Source organism: Mauremys reevesii, linkage group 9 (assembly GCF_016161935.1).
Source record: "Mauremys reevesii isolate NIE-2019 linkage group 9, ASM1616193v1, whole genome shotgun sequence".
Taxonomy (NCBI): Eukaryota; Metazoa; Chordata; order Testudines; family Geoemydidae; genus Mauremys; species Mauremys reevesii.
Genome location: NC_052631.1, coordinates 51,324,948 through 51,341,306, shown reverse-complemented (window position 1 = coordinate 51,341,306; position 16,359 = coordinate 51,324,948).

The following is a 16,359-nucleotide window of genomic DNA, read 5'->3' as shown; positions in this document are numbered from 1 at the left end:
AACTTGACAAATGTGAAATCAACAACAAAAAATAGAAACCAAGAGTGGCCATAGGAATCTGAGAACTGAATGCAACCTATTGTATATTAAATCCCCACTAAAAAGCATACAGATACATTATATCATCTTTCTTTCTATCTATCCATCCTTCATCTGTCTGTACTTCTATATATACATGTGGGTGAAAGGAATTTTATCAGTTAGGGCTGGCAAAACCACTCGGATTAAAATAAGACACACGCATACTTGGAACTCCAGCCTGTCCTGAGGAACAACAAAACCAAGCTCTTTATAGATTCAGGAAAGGCCGACAAAGGATCCTTCATCTCAGAGAGAAGTTACAGCATGCTCTCTACTGTATACTCCACCCAAGCAATCCTCTATCAGTGCTCTGCCCACCTTCTTGAAAACTCCTCCCTCCTGCTCACTCTGTTGCCAACTCTCAGCCCTGGGCTATGCTTAAAAATTAGATTGAACCAAACTATGTCACCCAGGGCTGCAAAAAACTTTATGCCCTTAATACCTACACTAACCCTCAGTGTAGACTTGGGTAGGTGGATGGAAGAATTCTTCTCTCAGCCTAGCTACTGCCTCTTGGAGGGGTAGATTAGTTACAAAATTCCTTCCATCGATGTAGGAAGCATCTACACTACAGTAGCACAGCTGCAGCACCATAGATATATCTCTGTAGTGTAGACATACCCTCAGAATACTTGGTATTTTGTTTAAAGCACCAGCCATGTGAAGATATGAGAATCTTAGCATTCATTTTTTTTAAAGAGTATTCTTCTACCACTCATGGTTTTGGAATACTCTGTCCAGTTCTAGGGTCCACAATTGAAGAAGGATGTTGAAAAATTGGAAATGGTTCAAAGAAGAGCCACGAGAATAATTTAAGATTTAGAAAGCCTGTTTTATAGTGATAGATATAAGGAGCTCAGTCTATTTAGCTTAGCAAATAAAAGGTCAAGAGCTGACTTGACCACAGTCTGTAAGAACCTACATGGGGAACAAATATTTAATAATGGGCTCTCCAATCTAGCAGAGAAAGGTCTAACACAACCCAATGGCTGGAAGGTGAAGCTAGACAAATTCAGATTGGGCGTAAATGTTTAATAGGGAGGGTAATTAACCATTGGAACAATTTACCAAAGGTCATGGTGGATTTTCCATCCCTGGCAGCTTTTAAATCAAGATTGGACATTTTTCTAAAAGCTCTGATCTAGGAATTACTGTGGGGAAGTTCTATGGGCTGTGTTATACAGGAGGTCAGAGTTGACAATCAAAATGGTCCCTTCTGGCATTGGAATCCATGAATCTCTAAATCTCCTTGTTCCCCACACATCAGCCACGCTAAATTTTCCTTTTAATGCTTCTCTGTGCTCTCCTTTTGGGCGAGGTGCCACCGTTGCAAAATGCAAAGATTTCTTTTTTAAAAAAATGTGTATATATTTTAATTAAAAACGTGTATGTTTCCATGTGAAGAAAAGTATCTGTATTTATTTAAGTGTGCAAAAGCTACTTAAGCTATTATTTGTCTGTACCAGTGGTTCCCTGTGGTCTAAGCTATAAAGGTACTTGAATTTTTGGTGGGTGACTGGTGCTTGCAGATTGCTGAGTCCCAGCTTTTTGCAGATGTTAATCATTTGTGCACACACTGTGATGGAGTGGGGACTGCCTGTGTGGGGGATGGGAGAGCCGGGGAGAAATTTAGGTGAGGGACAGTACCTGAGCCTGTAACCTGAGCTAGGCAGGGGGGAGGGGAGGTCAACTCCTTTGCCCCGGAAGCTAGACAAAGGCAGAGAGCCGGCTGGAGAGGGTGGGGTCAGTTTCAGTTTGGGGCTGGGGGTGCAGTGCAGGGAATCCCACGCTGGGAACTAAGCTCCCTGCCCCTCAGAAGGACCAGATTGAAGGGTCCTGGCTCTGCCTACAAGCTCTGCTGCAGCCTGTGTTCCTGTTGTCCAATAAACCTTCTGTTTTACTGGCTGGCTGAGAGTCCCTGTGAGTCCCAGGAAGAGGGGTGCAGGGCTGGACTCCCCCACACTCCGTGACAGCTGGTGGCAGAGGTGGGATCTACTGCACCCCGTGGACGGCGCGTCCTGCAGTAAGTGACTGGGGAGCAGTAAAACGAAGGGATGATTGTAGGGGTGATTAACCCCTGGAAGTGTATGACCAGTGAGAAGGACTTTGCAGTAACAGGGTTCCCCGGGGAGATTGCAGCGAGCGGTCCCAGGGGCGGAGGAGTCTGCAGCTCGACCCTGGCAGAGAGGTGGTGACCTCAAGGACTGGCACACTAGGGGTCCCCCTGGAAACCGTGGGGAGCGGCGAGCACCCTGGCCTGCGAGTGGCCAGCAGAAAGATGTATGCCAAGCGGTGTAAGTGCGACCTGGTGGAGCTGTGCAAGCAGAGGGGGCTGCGCAGAGGGAGGCTCACCAAAGACCAGCTGATTGCCCAGCTGGAGGACAGAGATCGCTTGAATGAACTGATCCCTGTCTCTGAGGGAAGCAGCCCGGCAGATGCAGCACAGGCACCAGTGTCTGTCCCCGCTGGGAGTGGTCAGCCAGCGGCTGAGGGCTTCTCGAGACCCCCCCATTCCTATGCCTAGGGGGAGGGGGAGGAGGAGCCCAGCGACTACCGAAGGCACCGTGACCCCCCCGGCCAGCAGGGGATCCTCCCGGGGAAGCTCACCCCCCAGCAGGGGATCGTCCCGGTGACGCTCGGCATCCGTGGAGCGGAAGCAGCTGGAATGGGAGAGAGAGCTAAAACTGAGGGAGCTGGAGGATCATGAGAAACAGAGGGAACATGAGGAGAGACAAAGACAGCGGGAACTGGAGGAGAAAGAGAGACAAAGAGAACATGACCAAGAGGAGAAAGAGAGACTGCGTCATCATGAGCTGGAACTGGCGAGGCTGAGGGGCAGCGGGCCCCTGGCTGCAGTGAGTGAGGGGGGGCCCAGGACTGCACGGAGCTTTGATAAGTGCATCCTGGCCCAGCGTAAGGAGGGGGAGGACATGGATGACTTCCTGGATGCCTTTGAGACGGCCTGCGAGCTGCACCAGGTAGATCCTGTGGACAGGCTCCGGGTTCTCACCCCCTTACCCCAAAGCCGTGGCATTGTACCACCAGCTGGGAAAGGAGGAGAAAGGGAACTACGAACTATTCAAGCAGGCCCTGCTGCGCGAGTTTGGGCTGACTTCTGAGATGTACCGGGAGAGGTTCCGGAGTCAGGATAAAACCCCTGAGGTCTCATATCTGCAATTAGCTGTCCGCATGGAGGGATACACCAGCAAGTGGGCAGATGGGGCCCAGACGAAGGGAGACCTGGTTAAACTGCTGGTACTGGAGCAACTGTATGAGCGGTGCCCATCCGACCTGAGGCTGTGGTTGAGGCACCAAAAGCCAGAGAACCCGCGACATGCAGGGCGGCTGGCTGATGAGTTTGTGAAGAGCCGGACGGGGGGTGGCAGGGAGGAGCCCCAAAGGAACAGACCCGCCGCGATGCAGAGAGAGTGTCATCCTGGGACCTCCCAAAGGGGGAATAGGGAGAACCCCCTCCCAAGGGGAATGCCCAGCGTCAGGGACAACCGACCGGTTCGAGGGGACCAATGGGACATGAGCTGCTATCAATGTGGCCAGAGGGGCCACATACGGTCCCAGTGCCCCAGGCTCAAGGACAGACTGAGCAGACCGACCCCACACCGGATTAACTTGGTAGAGACCAAGCCGGATGAGGGGCAGCGTTCGCAGGAAAGGGGGGCTGGCCGCATACCACCTGCGAAGGAGGGAGGAGGGCCCCAGGTCAGCTCCTCTGGGGGGCGGGATGCTCCAGGCTCCGGGTTTTTGGTTTACAGGGTGGGCACGGGGCTGCCCCTCCAGAGAGAGTGCCTTGAGGTAGATGGGAGGAAGGTCACTGGGTACTGGGACATGGGCGCAGAGGTGACGCTGGCCCGGCCCAAGGTGGTGGCCCCAAAGTGGATGGTGCCCAACACCTACCTGACCCTGATGGGTGTGTGCGGGATCCCATTCAAGGTGCCCGTGGCGAGGGTACACCTTAAGTGGGGGGCCAAGGAAGGCCCCAAGGACGTGGGGGTACACCCACATTTGCCCACGGAGGTGTTAATGGCGGGGGACCTGGAGGTCTGGCCAAGCAACGCCCAGGGTGCCCTGGTTGTGACCCGTAGTCAGAGTCGGCACAGGGCACTGTGCCCCAACAACGGGGAAGGTACTCTGGCCGAGGCGCAAGACAGTAACCTGGTGGGGAGGGAACGCCCAGGGACACGGCTCAGAGAGGCTGTGGCCTCAGACCCAGCCGACGAGAGAGAGCAGATCCCCATCCCTGTCCCAGCTGCTGAGTTCCAGGCCGAGTTGCAGAAAGATCCCTCCTTGCAGAAGCCCAGGGACCGAGCTAACCTCAGTGCGGTACAGACCATGAGGAGAGGTTGCAAGGAGAGATTCCTGTGGGAGAAGGGGTTCCTGTACCGAGAATGGGCTCCCCCCGGGGAAGTGGAGTCATGGGGGATCAGGAGGCAACTGGTGGTTCCCCAGAAGTTTTGCCACAAGCTACTGTACCTGGCCCATGACATCCCTCTCGCAGGGCACCAGGGAATCCAGCGCACCAGGCAGAGGCTGCTACAGAACTTTTACTGGCCTGGGGTCTTTACCCATGTCCGACAGTACTGTCAATCCTGTGACCCCTGCCAGAGGGTGGGGAAGGCCCGGGACAAGGGGAAAACAGCTTTGAGGCCTTTGCCTATCATAGAAGATCCTTTCCAGAAGGTGGCCATAGACATAGTGGGACCTCTCAGCAAGACCGTTCGGGGAAGAAATACATTCTGGTGGTGGTAGATTTTGCCACTCACTACCCCGAGGCGGTGGCCTTGTCCTCTATCGAAGCAGACACCGTGGCAGATGCGCTGCTGACCATTTTCAGCTGGGTGGGGTTCCCCAAGGAAGTCTTAACGGACCAGGGGTCCAACTTCATGTTGACCCTGCTCCGGTGCTGGTGGGAGAAATGTGGAATCCGGCACAACTGGGCCTCAGCGTATCACCCCCAGTCCAACGGGCTGGTGGAGAGGTTCAATGGGACGCTAAAGATGATGCTAAAAACATTTATGAACCAGAACCCACAGGACTGGGACAAGTACTTTCCTCACCTGCTGTTCGCGTACAGGGAGGTACCCCAGGAATCTACCGGGTTTTCGCTTTTCGAACTGTTGTATGGAAAGCAGGTAAGGGGGCCCCTGGACCTGATGAGAGACGAGTGGGAGGGGAAGGCCACTCCCAATGGAGAGTCAGTGGTGGAGTATGTCCTGACCAAGTTCCGGGAAAGACTTGCCGAGCTCATGGGCCTGGCCAGGGAGAATCTGGCCTGAGCCCAGAGGAAGCAGAAGATCTGGTATGACCGCACGGCGCGGGCCCGCACCTTCGCCACCGGGGATCAAGTGATGGTTCTCATCCCCATGAGGAAAAACAAACAAAGGTAAACTATTTGGTGGAGCTGTCAAACCGGGCACACCACCGCCGGGTGTACCATGTGAATATGATGAAGCCATACTATGACAGGGGAATGTGGTGTTGGCCATGTGTGGACACTGGGAGGAGCAGGGAGATGACCCTTTAGTGGATCTATTCCCGGGGACAAAAGCTGGTTCCCCCCTGGAGGCAATTCCCCTTGCTGATCAGCTGACCCCTTCCCAGCACACTGAGATCAGAGGGGTGCTTCATCTATACCAACAGCTGTTTTCCAACCAGCCTGGATGCACTAATTTGACTGTCCACCGGGTGGAAACCGGGTCACACACCCCTATAAGATGCTCCCCTTTTCGGGTCACCGGGAAAACTGCGCAGGACCTAGAAAGAGAGGTCAGGGACATGCTGGCTTTGAGGGTGATCCAGCCATCCGCCAGCCCTTGGGCCTCGCCAGTGGTGCTGGTCCTCAAGAAGGACGGGTCGATCCGGTTTCTGTGTGGACTATCGAAAGCTCAATGCCATCACCATATCTGATGCCTACCCCATGCCCAGGCCTGATGAGCTCCTAGACAAGCTGGGAGGCGCTCGGTACCTCACCACCATGGATCTTACAAAGGGCTACTGGCAAGTGCCGCTGGACGCAGATGCCAGGCTGAAATTGGCCTTTATCACCCCTCTGGTGCTCTACGAGTTTCTGACCCTGCCCTTCGGCCTCAAGGGAGCGCCGGCCACCTTCCAGCGCCTGGTGGATCAGCTACTGAGGGGGATGGAGAGTTTTGCCGTGGCATATATTGACGACATCTGCATCTTCAGCCACACCTGGGAGGACCACATGTCCCAGGTTAGACAAGTGCTGGACCAACTCCGAGAGGCTGGGTTAACCGTAAAGGCTGAGAAATGCAAGGTGGAGATGGCTGAAGTTCCTTACCTGGGCCATCGGGTTGGGAGTGGCTGCCTAAAGCCGGAATCAGCCAAGGTGGAGGTGATCAGAGACTGGCCCATGCCCCAGACCAAAAAGCAGGTCCAGGCCTTTATCGGGATGGCAGGGTACTATTGAAGGTTCGTGCCCCACTTTAGCACCATAACTGCCCCCATCACTGAGCTGTGCAAGAAGAGGAAGCCAGACAAGGTGGTCTGGACCGAGCAGTGTCAGCAGGCTCTCCGGGCGCTGAAGGAGGCTCTGGTTAGTGGCCCAGTTCTGGCAAACCCAGACTTTGACAAGCCTTTTATGGTGTTCACCGACGCCTCAGACACAGGACTGGGGGCAGTGTTGATGCAGGAGGATGAAAAGGGGGAGAGACACCCCATCGTGTACCTGAGCAAGAAGTTGCTACCCTGGGAGCAGAACTACGCGGCCATCAAGAAGGAATGCCTGGCCATGGTGTGGGCCCTTAAGAAACTGGAGCCATATCTCTTTGGGCGACACTTCACTGTGTACACTGACCACTCTCCCCTGACCTGGCTGCACCAGATGAAAGGAGCCAATGCCAAGCTCCTGAGGTGGAGCCTGCTCCTGCAGGACTATAACATGGACAGGGTCCATGTGAAGGGAAGCGCCAACCTGATAGCGGACGTGTTGTCCTGGAGAGGGGGCCCAGAACTTCCCTGGGTCACTGGGCAGAGTGACCCCGCTCAGTTCAGTCTCGAAGGGGGGAGAGTTGTGATGGAGTAGGGACTGTCTGTGTGGGGGATGGGAGAACCGGGGAGGACTTTAGGTGAGGGACAGTACCTGAGCCTGTAACCTGAGCTAGGCAGGGGGGAAGGGAGGTCAACTCCTTTGCCCGGGAAGCTAGACAAAGGCAGAGAGCTGGCTGGAGAGGGTGGGGTCAGTTTCCGTTTGGGGCTGGGGGGTGCAGTGCAGGGAATCCCAAGCTGGGAACTAAGCTCCCTGCACCCCCAGAAGGACCAGATTGAGGGGTCCTGGCTCTGCCCACAAGCTCTGCTGTAGCCTATGTTCCTGTTGTCCAATAAACCTGTTTTACTGGCTGGCTGAGAGTCACTGTGAGTCCCAGGAAGAGGGGTGCAGGGCCGGACTCCCCCACACTCCGTGACACACATAATGTTAAGAAGAGTCTTGCAAGCCCCTAAGCAACAGCCTGCCAATTCACAGACTGCAGGTGTGGAAAACCCAGCAGTCATCCATGACCAGTGGACTTAGGTGTGTACATTGATCAGAGTGATTATTAACACCTGAATGCCAATCTTCTTCAGATATGCATGCGCCACCCACACATGCTAAAATGGCTCATGAACATAGGCTAATTTGCATGTATGCAAAACTCTTGTATTATTTTAAAAGAGATTGGGGTGTAGCAGTAGACTGAAATGACTATACTGAGAAGGTGTCCTGCTGCTTGGAGCAAAGATAAGAAGCCATGTGAAAATGGGGGATGTCACTGATGGGGATCTTGCTATACTCATCATGGAAATGCTCTTCAAGAAAAAATCACTATTAAAGGAGTCACTCATCCACCTGCCAAAGTGACCTGCAAATAAAGGAGAAAGAAGATTTTGTGGACTTATTTTTTGCTTCTTCATGAAGAAGTCCTGAAAAGCTGAGGAGGAGGCATTTTTTCTTTGAGTTTTTTCAATTAGAAATGCAGTTCTTCTCTTCCATGGAATTGTATGGACCAATGCAGAACTAGTGAAATTATAACATCACAAGAGATGGACAACTGAGCACCTCCAAGGGGAAAGGATGTTTTATTCAGGCTCTGAGTGAGTGGGTTCCCTCTCCCCTACTCTTAATGTCTATTTAACGCCAATGTTCAATCAACATGTGGGAGAAAGAAAGTCTCAGATAAAGGTTCAGCATCCTTTCTTCTTTATTTATCATGTGGAGATGAGCCTAATATTAGAGCTGCATAAAAAATGCCACAAGGTTTTGTGAAAAAAATTCATCAAGATTTCAAACTTCAAAAATTTCAACTAGCTCTATAAGCTATTGCTCTCTCTCTCTCTCTCTCTCTCTCTCTCACACACACACACACACACACACACACACACTGCAAAAACAATTACCAAAAAAAAAAGTCAGAATTTCAAAACTTGGGGAAATGATGTGAGCTGGACCCAATATGCATCCAGCAATCCCTCCATCAAAATCAGGAAAGACCAGACATGATAACCCAGATATTTCTGAGATTAAAGCATGAGCAGATACATAAATAAAGGTCCAGTCCTCCTTTATATATCAGAAAGGAACCAAAAGGGGTACAAACACCCAGCCCCCATTCCATTTTGAAATTAGTTGAGTTGCCCGTATAGGAGGTGAGACACGGTCTTTAGAATCTATGCTATGAAGAGCCACAGGAGATCTCTGAAGAGAAAGGAACTACAGGGCAAATGAACACCTCAGTTATCCGTCTCAGTAATTCCATGTGGAACACATTTTTCAGGTTTGTGGAGGCCACAAGCTTCTGTCTTCTCTCCTCACATGATTGGTTTCTTCCATCACAGTCAGCTCCTCTGCACCTTGGCTGGCTCTGCCAGATAGCAACCTGCCTCTTGTTCAGGAGCAGTGACCAGCGGTGTATCTATCTCTGGAGCATTGATCCGGTGGTAGTGTAGACATAGCCTAAGAGTGCTCTAAACCAGTAAGGTAAAACCTGACCTTCTCCATACTAGTGGCCCAGCCTTTCGGGGGAATGAATACCATCTGATAAGAAGAAACAACTTGTCAGTTTCTCCTGGACTGTGGACCTTTAGATGTCATTGACCTCCACATCAATTGGTGAAAACACTCCACTTTCCCCCATACTCTTCATCTGTCCTCTGATCTTCTAGGAAGGGCATATTCTCCACCAGTCTCAGAGTCTCCCTAGAACAGGCCAAGGGAGAAGAGGAGTACCCTTTCCATTACATGCGGCAGATTTGTTTGCTTGTTTCCTTGTGTTTTCTATAGTTCATGATTGCTGGCTTGGTTTGGACTCATTATGGATTTCTCCCCAATGTTTCTCAGGATTCTACACTTTGTTGTTAATAGAGATTTTTAAGCGGGGGTGGGAGGCTCTTCTTTTTGGATCTTACATTGCAGCACTAATACTGGGGGTGTGGTTTGTTTCCAGGTCATTGCAGTTTTCATGGCTCGCTGTGCAAGTGCCGCTCAACCTACTCTTTGCAGCTCAACAGCAACAAGAGTTTGGCCCATCCCAGCTGCTGCTGATTTTACTTTACAGCAGCTGCCCATGCAGCTCCTGTGAGGCTGCTCCTACAGCTGAGATATGCGACAGAGCGTAATAGAGTTAGATGCCCTGCCCCTTGGGCTCCTTTACAAACCCCAGCCTGTGTGATCTGTTTTGCACATGCACTTTGCCTTGATGTGTGTCATCTGCACGTCTTCCAATCAAATGCATGCCCATCTCCTCTCTGTGCTCGGTTTGCACACACAATGATGTATTCTTTCAAAACCCCAGCCTTGGACTGTGTATGTGTGCACATATCTCTGGATAGAGGGAGCTCATGTGACGGTGTTGTGTAGTGTTAAAGGTTTTATTAGCAGGATGTCCATATTACTCATTGGTGGAAAATCCACGAGCAAATTATGCAGTCATCCTAATGGGTGCCAATAAAATCTTTATATAACAATGCATCATTACACATTCTGTACATGCTGTATATTTTACAGGCAAACTATTTGAGTTGATTATTAATGGGCCCGATCCTGCTCTCACTGACGTCAACAGCAGTTTTGCCATTGTTTCCAACTAGAGCAGGCCTGATGTTGGTTGTCTTGCATATTTCTCCAACTCTCAGGACAGGTTCCCATAGTAGCAGCTGTCCAGCTGTACCAGGAAAATTGTAGCTAATATGTTTGAGAGAACCTATTAAGCTTACCTAAAATAGTTTCCCCATACATAACAACGCCACAATGTTGTGGTTTGATATCTGACAATCTACTGAGGTCCTTATACCCTTGGAAAAGATGATTCCTCCTGGATTTCCAATAGAATAAAACTCCCTCATGGGTCACAAAATATGGGACTCAAACCTGTTCCTGGTCCAGAAGAGAATATTGCCTGTCCAGAGTTGGCACCAGTTTAATTTTGGAGGGGACAGCCCACCTTTGGAAGACAAAACACAAGATGTTTCTCTGGCAGGCTAATTTCATTTTAAATGTGGCTGCTTGAAGCTGCCCAGAGATTTGGTCCATTGTCCCTCATTTCAAGGGACATTGCTCATTTCAGTCCCAAAGTTAATTATGTTCCACACAAATATAACAGCTCCTCACTTTTCGCACTGAAAATGATTTATGCCAGCAAGATATGGTCGTGAGACTGGGGGTGTAGAAAGGAAGGAATCCCACAGTTTTTCAAGTTTCCTTAATGAATAATTGTTCTCTGTCCCCCATGTCAAGCCTTTGCCCCATATTGCACCCCACAATGGACCCTGACAGGTTGAGGAGGGGAAATTAGGATAAAAGAAGAAGTCACACTTAGGATGAATCAGTGGGCAGAGTGCTGGGAGGCCGTCAAGAGAACACGAACACTGTAATTTATCCCATAGCTATCGAATTTATCATATGGCTCCACAGTGTCTTAAATGGACACAGCAGCATGTGGCCTTGCAGAAGAAAAGGGGTTGAAAGAACAATTTACTTACCAAATCTAGTAGGTGATGAGGTCCTGTGCGATCTATTCTTTCCATAGCAAGACAGGGAAGTCCAAAGACACCTCCAAGCAAACAGCTCAAGAGAGAGCAGGCTCGGTTTCAATGGATTTTTCACAGAACCAGGGATAAAAAGAAAAATTAAGAAGCACCTCCAAAATGACTTAAATGTTTAACTATATAAAACTGTTTTTCATTGATATTTGCTCAAAAGTAATTTAAAATGATTTTAAATGATTTAAAATTATTTAAAAATTAAACATCATGTGACAGTATTCAAACTCCAGACCAATATGTTTTTGTTTTTTTTTCCCAGTTCCTTTGGTCTTAACCCATCTCTCATAGAAGTCTATGACAAAATTCCCATAGATTTAAATGGGAGCTGGATTGGGCCTTTGTGTTAATTTTCTCAGTTTAGAATCTCACTGGCAATGAGATCCTTAAGAAAGTTTATTCCAAATTGAAAATGAAAGCCAAGATAAAGGAAACATATTACATGGTCTGAACTGTAACATCCAGTGCATTAAGACATTGAAACTAAACCTGTCTTGCTTCCACTAGTGCTTGCATTTTAAGGAAACCATTGTAAAGGATCACCTTTAGGAACCTTCTTCCAACTGCCTATTTTTTAAAGAGTTCTTCATGGTAATATTATTATGAATTATGTTATGTGATATTCTGATGTGTTTATTCAGGTACGGGTTCGAAACACAAAACAGATTTAACATCTAGAGGTCTCACTTACAATGTGGACTCTGGTAACTTCAATCTTTGATCTTTTTATACTGGATCTACATGTGAAAGGTCTCCACTGAGTTGCTGATATCTATGTTATTGCTGGGTTGTTTGATCTGAGATTAATTGATGCAGCTGTTTAGTTATATATGCATTTTTGAAAGATTGTCAAAGATGCCCAGAGCACTGAATGGGACTCTCTAAACAGAAAGTAGTAAAAATCAAAATAAATAAATATGATTTTGTACAATGAAAAGGCAACTTTTAAAATGGCTTTTACAACAATATTTGGGTTAGAAATTTATATTGTTTCACCCCATCCCATTTTCAAACTCTGGAAAGCCCTCCAGAAAATTACTTACATAAGCTAACAGGAAGCCTGATGCTGCAACCTTTTTCTTAGGTGAGTAATCCCACTGACAACTGTAACTATGCAACTGAATAAGGGCTGTCAAATCCAGACCATGGTGGAGAGCTACCCATTTCCAGCAATGTATAGCACTGCCTAATACACACAGGCGGTAGGGATAAGCAAGAGCTTGCATATAGTGGATTTGCTTTAATAGAATGCAATGCTGCCAATAGGAAAGATTCATTCATTGCTGTAACTGTTTACTATTTACAAAAAGGAAATTGTAGCTCAGTTCCATGTCCTTCATTGAGTGAATATATATATATATATAGAGAGAGAGAGAGAGAGAGAGAGAATATATATATATATAATTTTCAATTTTCCACTCAAGGAAGGTCATATATATATATAGCTCAGTTCCATGTCCTTCATTGAGTGAATATATATATATATACAGAGTGAGAGAGAGAGAGAATATATATATATAATTTTCAATTTTCCACTCAAGGAAGGTCATATATATATATATAGTGTGTGTGTGTGTATATATATATATAATATACAGAGTGTGTGTGTACAAAATCTCTCCAAATTGAAGCAAAAACATGTGTATTTAAAATACTGAAAATTCATAATGCAAAATACACAAGGGGAAAACCTTCTTCTCTTTACCTACTTCAACTCAATCTCTCTTTCTTCTTTTTTTTAAAGGAAACTTCATTGTATATTCTAGAAAAGTATATTGGTGGGGAAGGTTTAACAGAGCCAGGGAGTATGTGCAAGGAGTGAGAAAGTGAATTGATGGATGGATGGTTAAATGAATATAAATGAACTGATACCTTTACAGGAAAATAACATTTCTTTTCTTTTTTTATTCTATAGATCAGTGGGTTTTGTATCTGTAATTCTTTCATATCAGCAAAGAGGAAATAAACTCCCATGTAAATCATTTTCCCCCCATCTGGAAGCATATTAAAACCATGCCATTTTTTTTCTTTTAAGCAGAGCCTTTTTCCCTATTTGCTTATCAGTTCATCCACCATTACATTTTAAATGAAATTGCAAGACCCCCCCTTCCTTCCCCCAAATTCCAGGCTGATGTAGAAAAGTGGGAAGCAGACTTTTCTTGCTTTAGAATAGTGACCTAGATTCAATTACAGATAGACCTAGAGAAGATGACACCTTACCATTTTCATAGAGGTCCTCTTAAAAAATTAGAAAAACAAAAACCCTCCCCTCCTCCCAAAAACCAACCCCCCCCCCAAAAAAAAGACAAAAAAATAACCCTGAATGGAAAGAAATGTGTTTATTTAAACTTTGGCTTTTGTCTCCCTCTTGCTTAACCTCAATGGCATGTCTGGGCTACAAAACCCACAATGGTTCTTCCAAGGGGCTGGCTATGCTCATGAAAATGACATGTTGAAAAGTATTTTTCCGTGTTTGTGTACATTAAAGATGCACATGGGGCGAGATAAAATGTTACCGCCAGAAAGAGGCCTATTTGTTTGACTATCACCGCCAAACAAAAATCCAACTAATTACATTATAAAGACACACGTATTACAATTACTATGAGGCAGAAAGAAGCTTTGAAGAGCCCAGTGTATTTTTTTTTTGTAACTGTGGTTTCCCTCGTTACTCTGAAATATTTACTAGGAGGGGACAGTACTGTGATCCTCGCTTATTGACTTTTATCACTAAATTAGGCATATAAATGACCTGAAAGCGGTGTCTGTCGTATTAAATTAAAAAATAAATAAAGAACAATTACCCTCTCTTCTTTTTTCCCTCCCTTCTCTGATCTCAGCCTGAAAGGAGCCTGGGTGAGATAAGAGAGATTGGATTCACTTCTGGAGCTGCTCTCGGTTTGTTCTGCTGAAATAAAATAGACTAAGAAACACTTGACTAGGGAGCTAGTCCGTTCATATTCATGCACAGCTCCTTTGTGTGTGTGTGTGTGTGTGTTTCTGAAAAGGAGAGGGCTCCTGGTTTTAAGGATAGAAATAAGGTGTGGAAATGTAGCCAGCTTTGCTCTGTTTTGTAGGGAAATCTCCAATTTTTTTCTTCAAATTTATGTTTTTACTTTGCCTAGTCTGATTGAAGGCTGAGGGACCCCTTTACAATAAGGGCTTTGGGGGAAATAAACGACCTATTATATACATAATGTGCAAATGACTTTATAGAGGTAACAGCAACATACACACGTGCGTGGAACTGATTGTTATGTGTGTATGATCTGGAGGCACACACGGGTTGTTCCCGAAGCAGTGATAACGGGGGAGATCTGTGCTGTTGCGGGGGGCGGGGGGAAGTGTTTCTCTCACAGTGCTCTCCCTGATGCAGTTGTTTCTTCAAACTCCTTCTGTCCAGGAGGGGCAAGGCGCTAAACTGGGCACTGGGGGTCATACGATGGGAGCGTCTAGGGCAGGAAGGCTTTGCAGTGAATCCACTCTGGCGCAGGGCGGATTGTTTCGTTTCAAAGCGGGGCTGTGCATGCTTTGGGAAGCTATGTTCAAAATATAATCTTCATATTCAGTTCAATGGAGTATCCTTATAATTTACGGCACCAAGATAAGGCTGGAGGATGTAATAAAAAAAAATCTGAAGCCGTCCTTTCACACACACGCCCCATATTGAATTGCACCTTGGGCAACAGTGCGGAATCCAGAATCTTAACTTCGCTCAACATATGTTTCTAGCAGATAAGTAAACAATCTGGACGTGAAATGAAAATTTTAATTAATGCAGTAATGCTATTACACCTCAAGTGTGCAAATCCCATTGCCTTGCACTGTGACAATGGGTTGGGGGGGGAAACACACACAGACAACAACCACAAGCAAATTCTAATCGGGGTTTGCTTTTCACTCAGCTCCAATTGTTTTCATAGTTTGTTTCCTTTGAATTAATCTCATCTTATATTTCAATAATTACCAGCTACTCATCTCCCCCCTCCCCCTTTCTCTCACATACTCAAAGAGGCTCTTTCCCCCTGTTTCTCTCCTTAATTTGGCATCAACCTGCATTTAATTTCTGGGCGCTTCATGTACAAATATTTGGTTGTTGGAATGTGATCTTTACAGACCCTGCACGTTATTTCTTGTTTAGCTATTCAAATGTGGCGTGTTCAGGAATAATGAAGTATTTTGTTATTTGCCCTAATAAAAAAAGGGCTGGCTTTTCCCTTTGATGTTCCTATAAAACAACCCCGGCGTGTGAAAGAATGGAAGAAAGGCAGGAGGTAAAATTAAAGAACGAAGGGGGGGGGGAGATAAATTACAAACGCATCCAAAGCACCATCAGGGACTCCTTCTCTCGCTCCGAATTGAAAAGTAGCGACATGTCTGGAGAACAATTTTAACTTCAGGTGCCATTTGCAGACTAGATAACTCTTGTCCCCCTGGCCAGCCTCTTTGCGCTTTTCCCCTCCGCTCCCTTTGTTTGCTTTAACTCCCCAGTCACAATTTTTATCATTCTTCCCTCTCCTGTAGCTTCACTGGGTTGCGCCCAAAGTGTTTCTAGGTTTCGCACCTTTTCGCCCCCACTCGCTTTCCGTTGCGCCCCCTTTTTCTAATATCCCTATTCCTCCACGTCCTTGTGTAATACCCTTCCACCGGCTCTTTGTTTAAAAGCACAGACTGTCGCTTTCCACACTTTTGATCTTTTTCTTTTGCTGTTCAGTTTCCCCCACTCATTGTCCCTTTCTCACCTTGACGGCCTTGCTTCCCATCTGGCTGATACAGATTCATATTTTTTCCAGGCTCATTCCACAATTCTAAAGTCGTGTGTGTGTGTGTGTGTGTGTGTGTGTGTGTGTGTGTGTGTGTGTGTGTGTGTGTGTGTGTGTGTGTGTGTGTGTTGGGGTGGGGGGTTGCGTCAATTTCATTCGCTTTAAAAATGAAAGTGCATTTTTTTGCTGATTCTTTCCTTACCCATCATGTCCCTCACTTCCATCCCCACCCCATTTTAAAAAGTAACCCACTTGTGGTTGAAAGGGGGAGCAAAGATAAAGAGGAGAGATTGCAGCTTCGATTGCAGGCATTTAGCAAGGTGTAAAAAGACCTCGCTTATTTTAGGTGTGGAAAAAACTTGTGGGATTTTCTAAAATGTTACATTCACCTCCCTTCTATGCCTGGATCTTAAAGATCACATCCCATTCAGAGAAAGCTGAGGGCTTGCGTTGTTTATTTGATTTG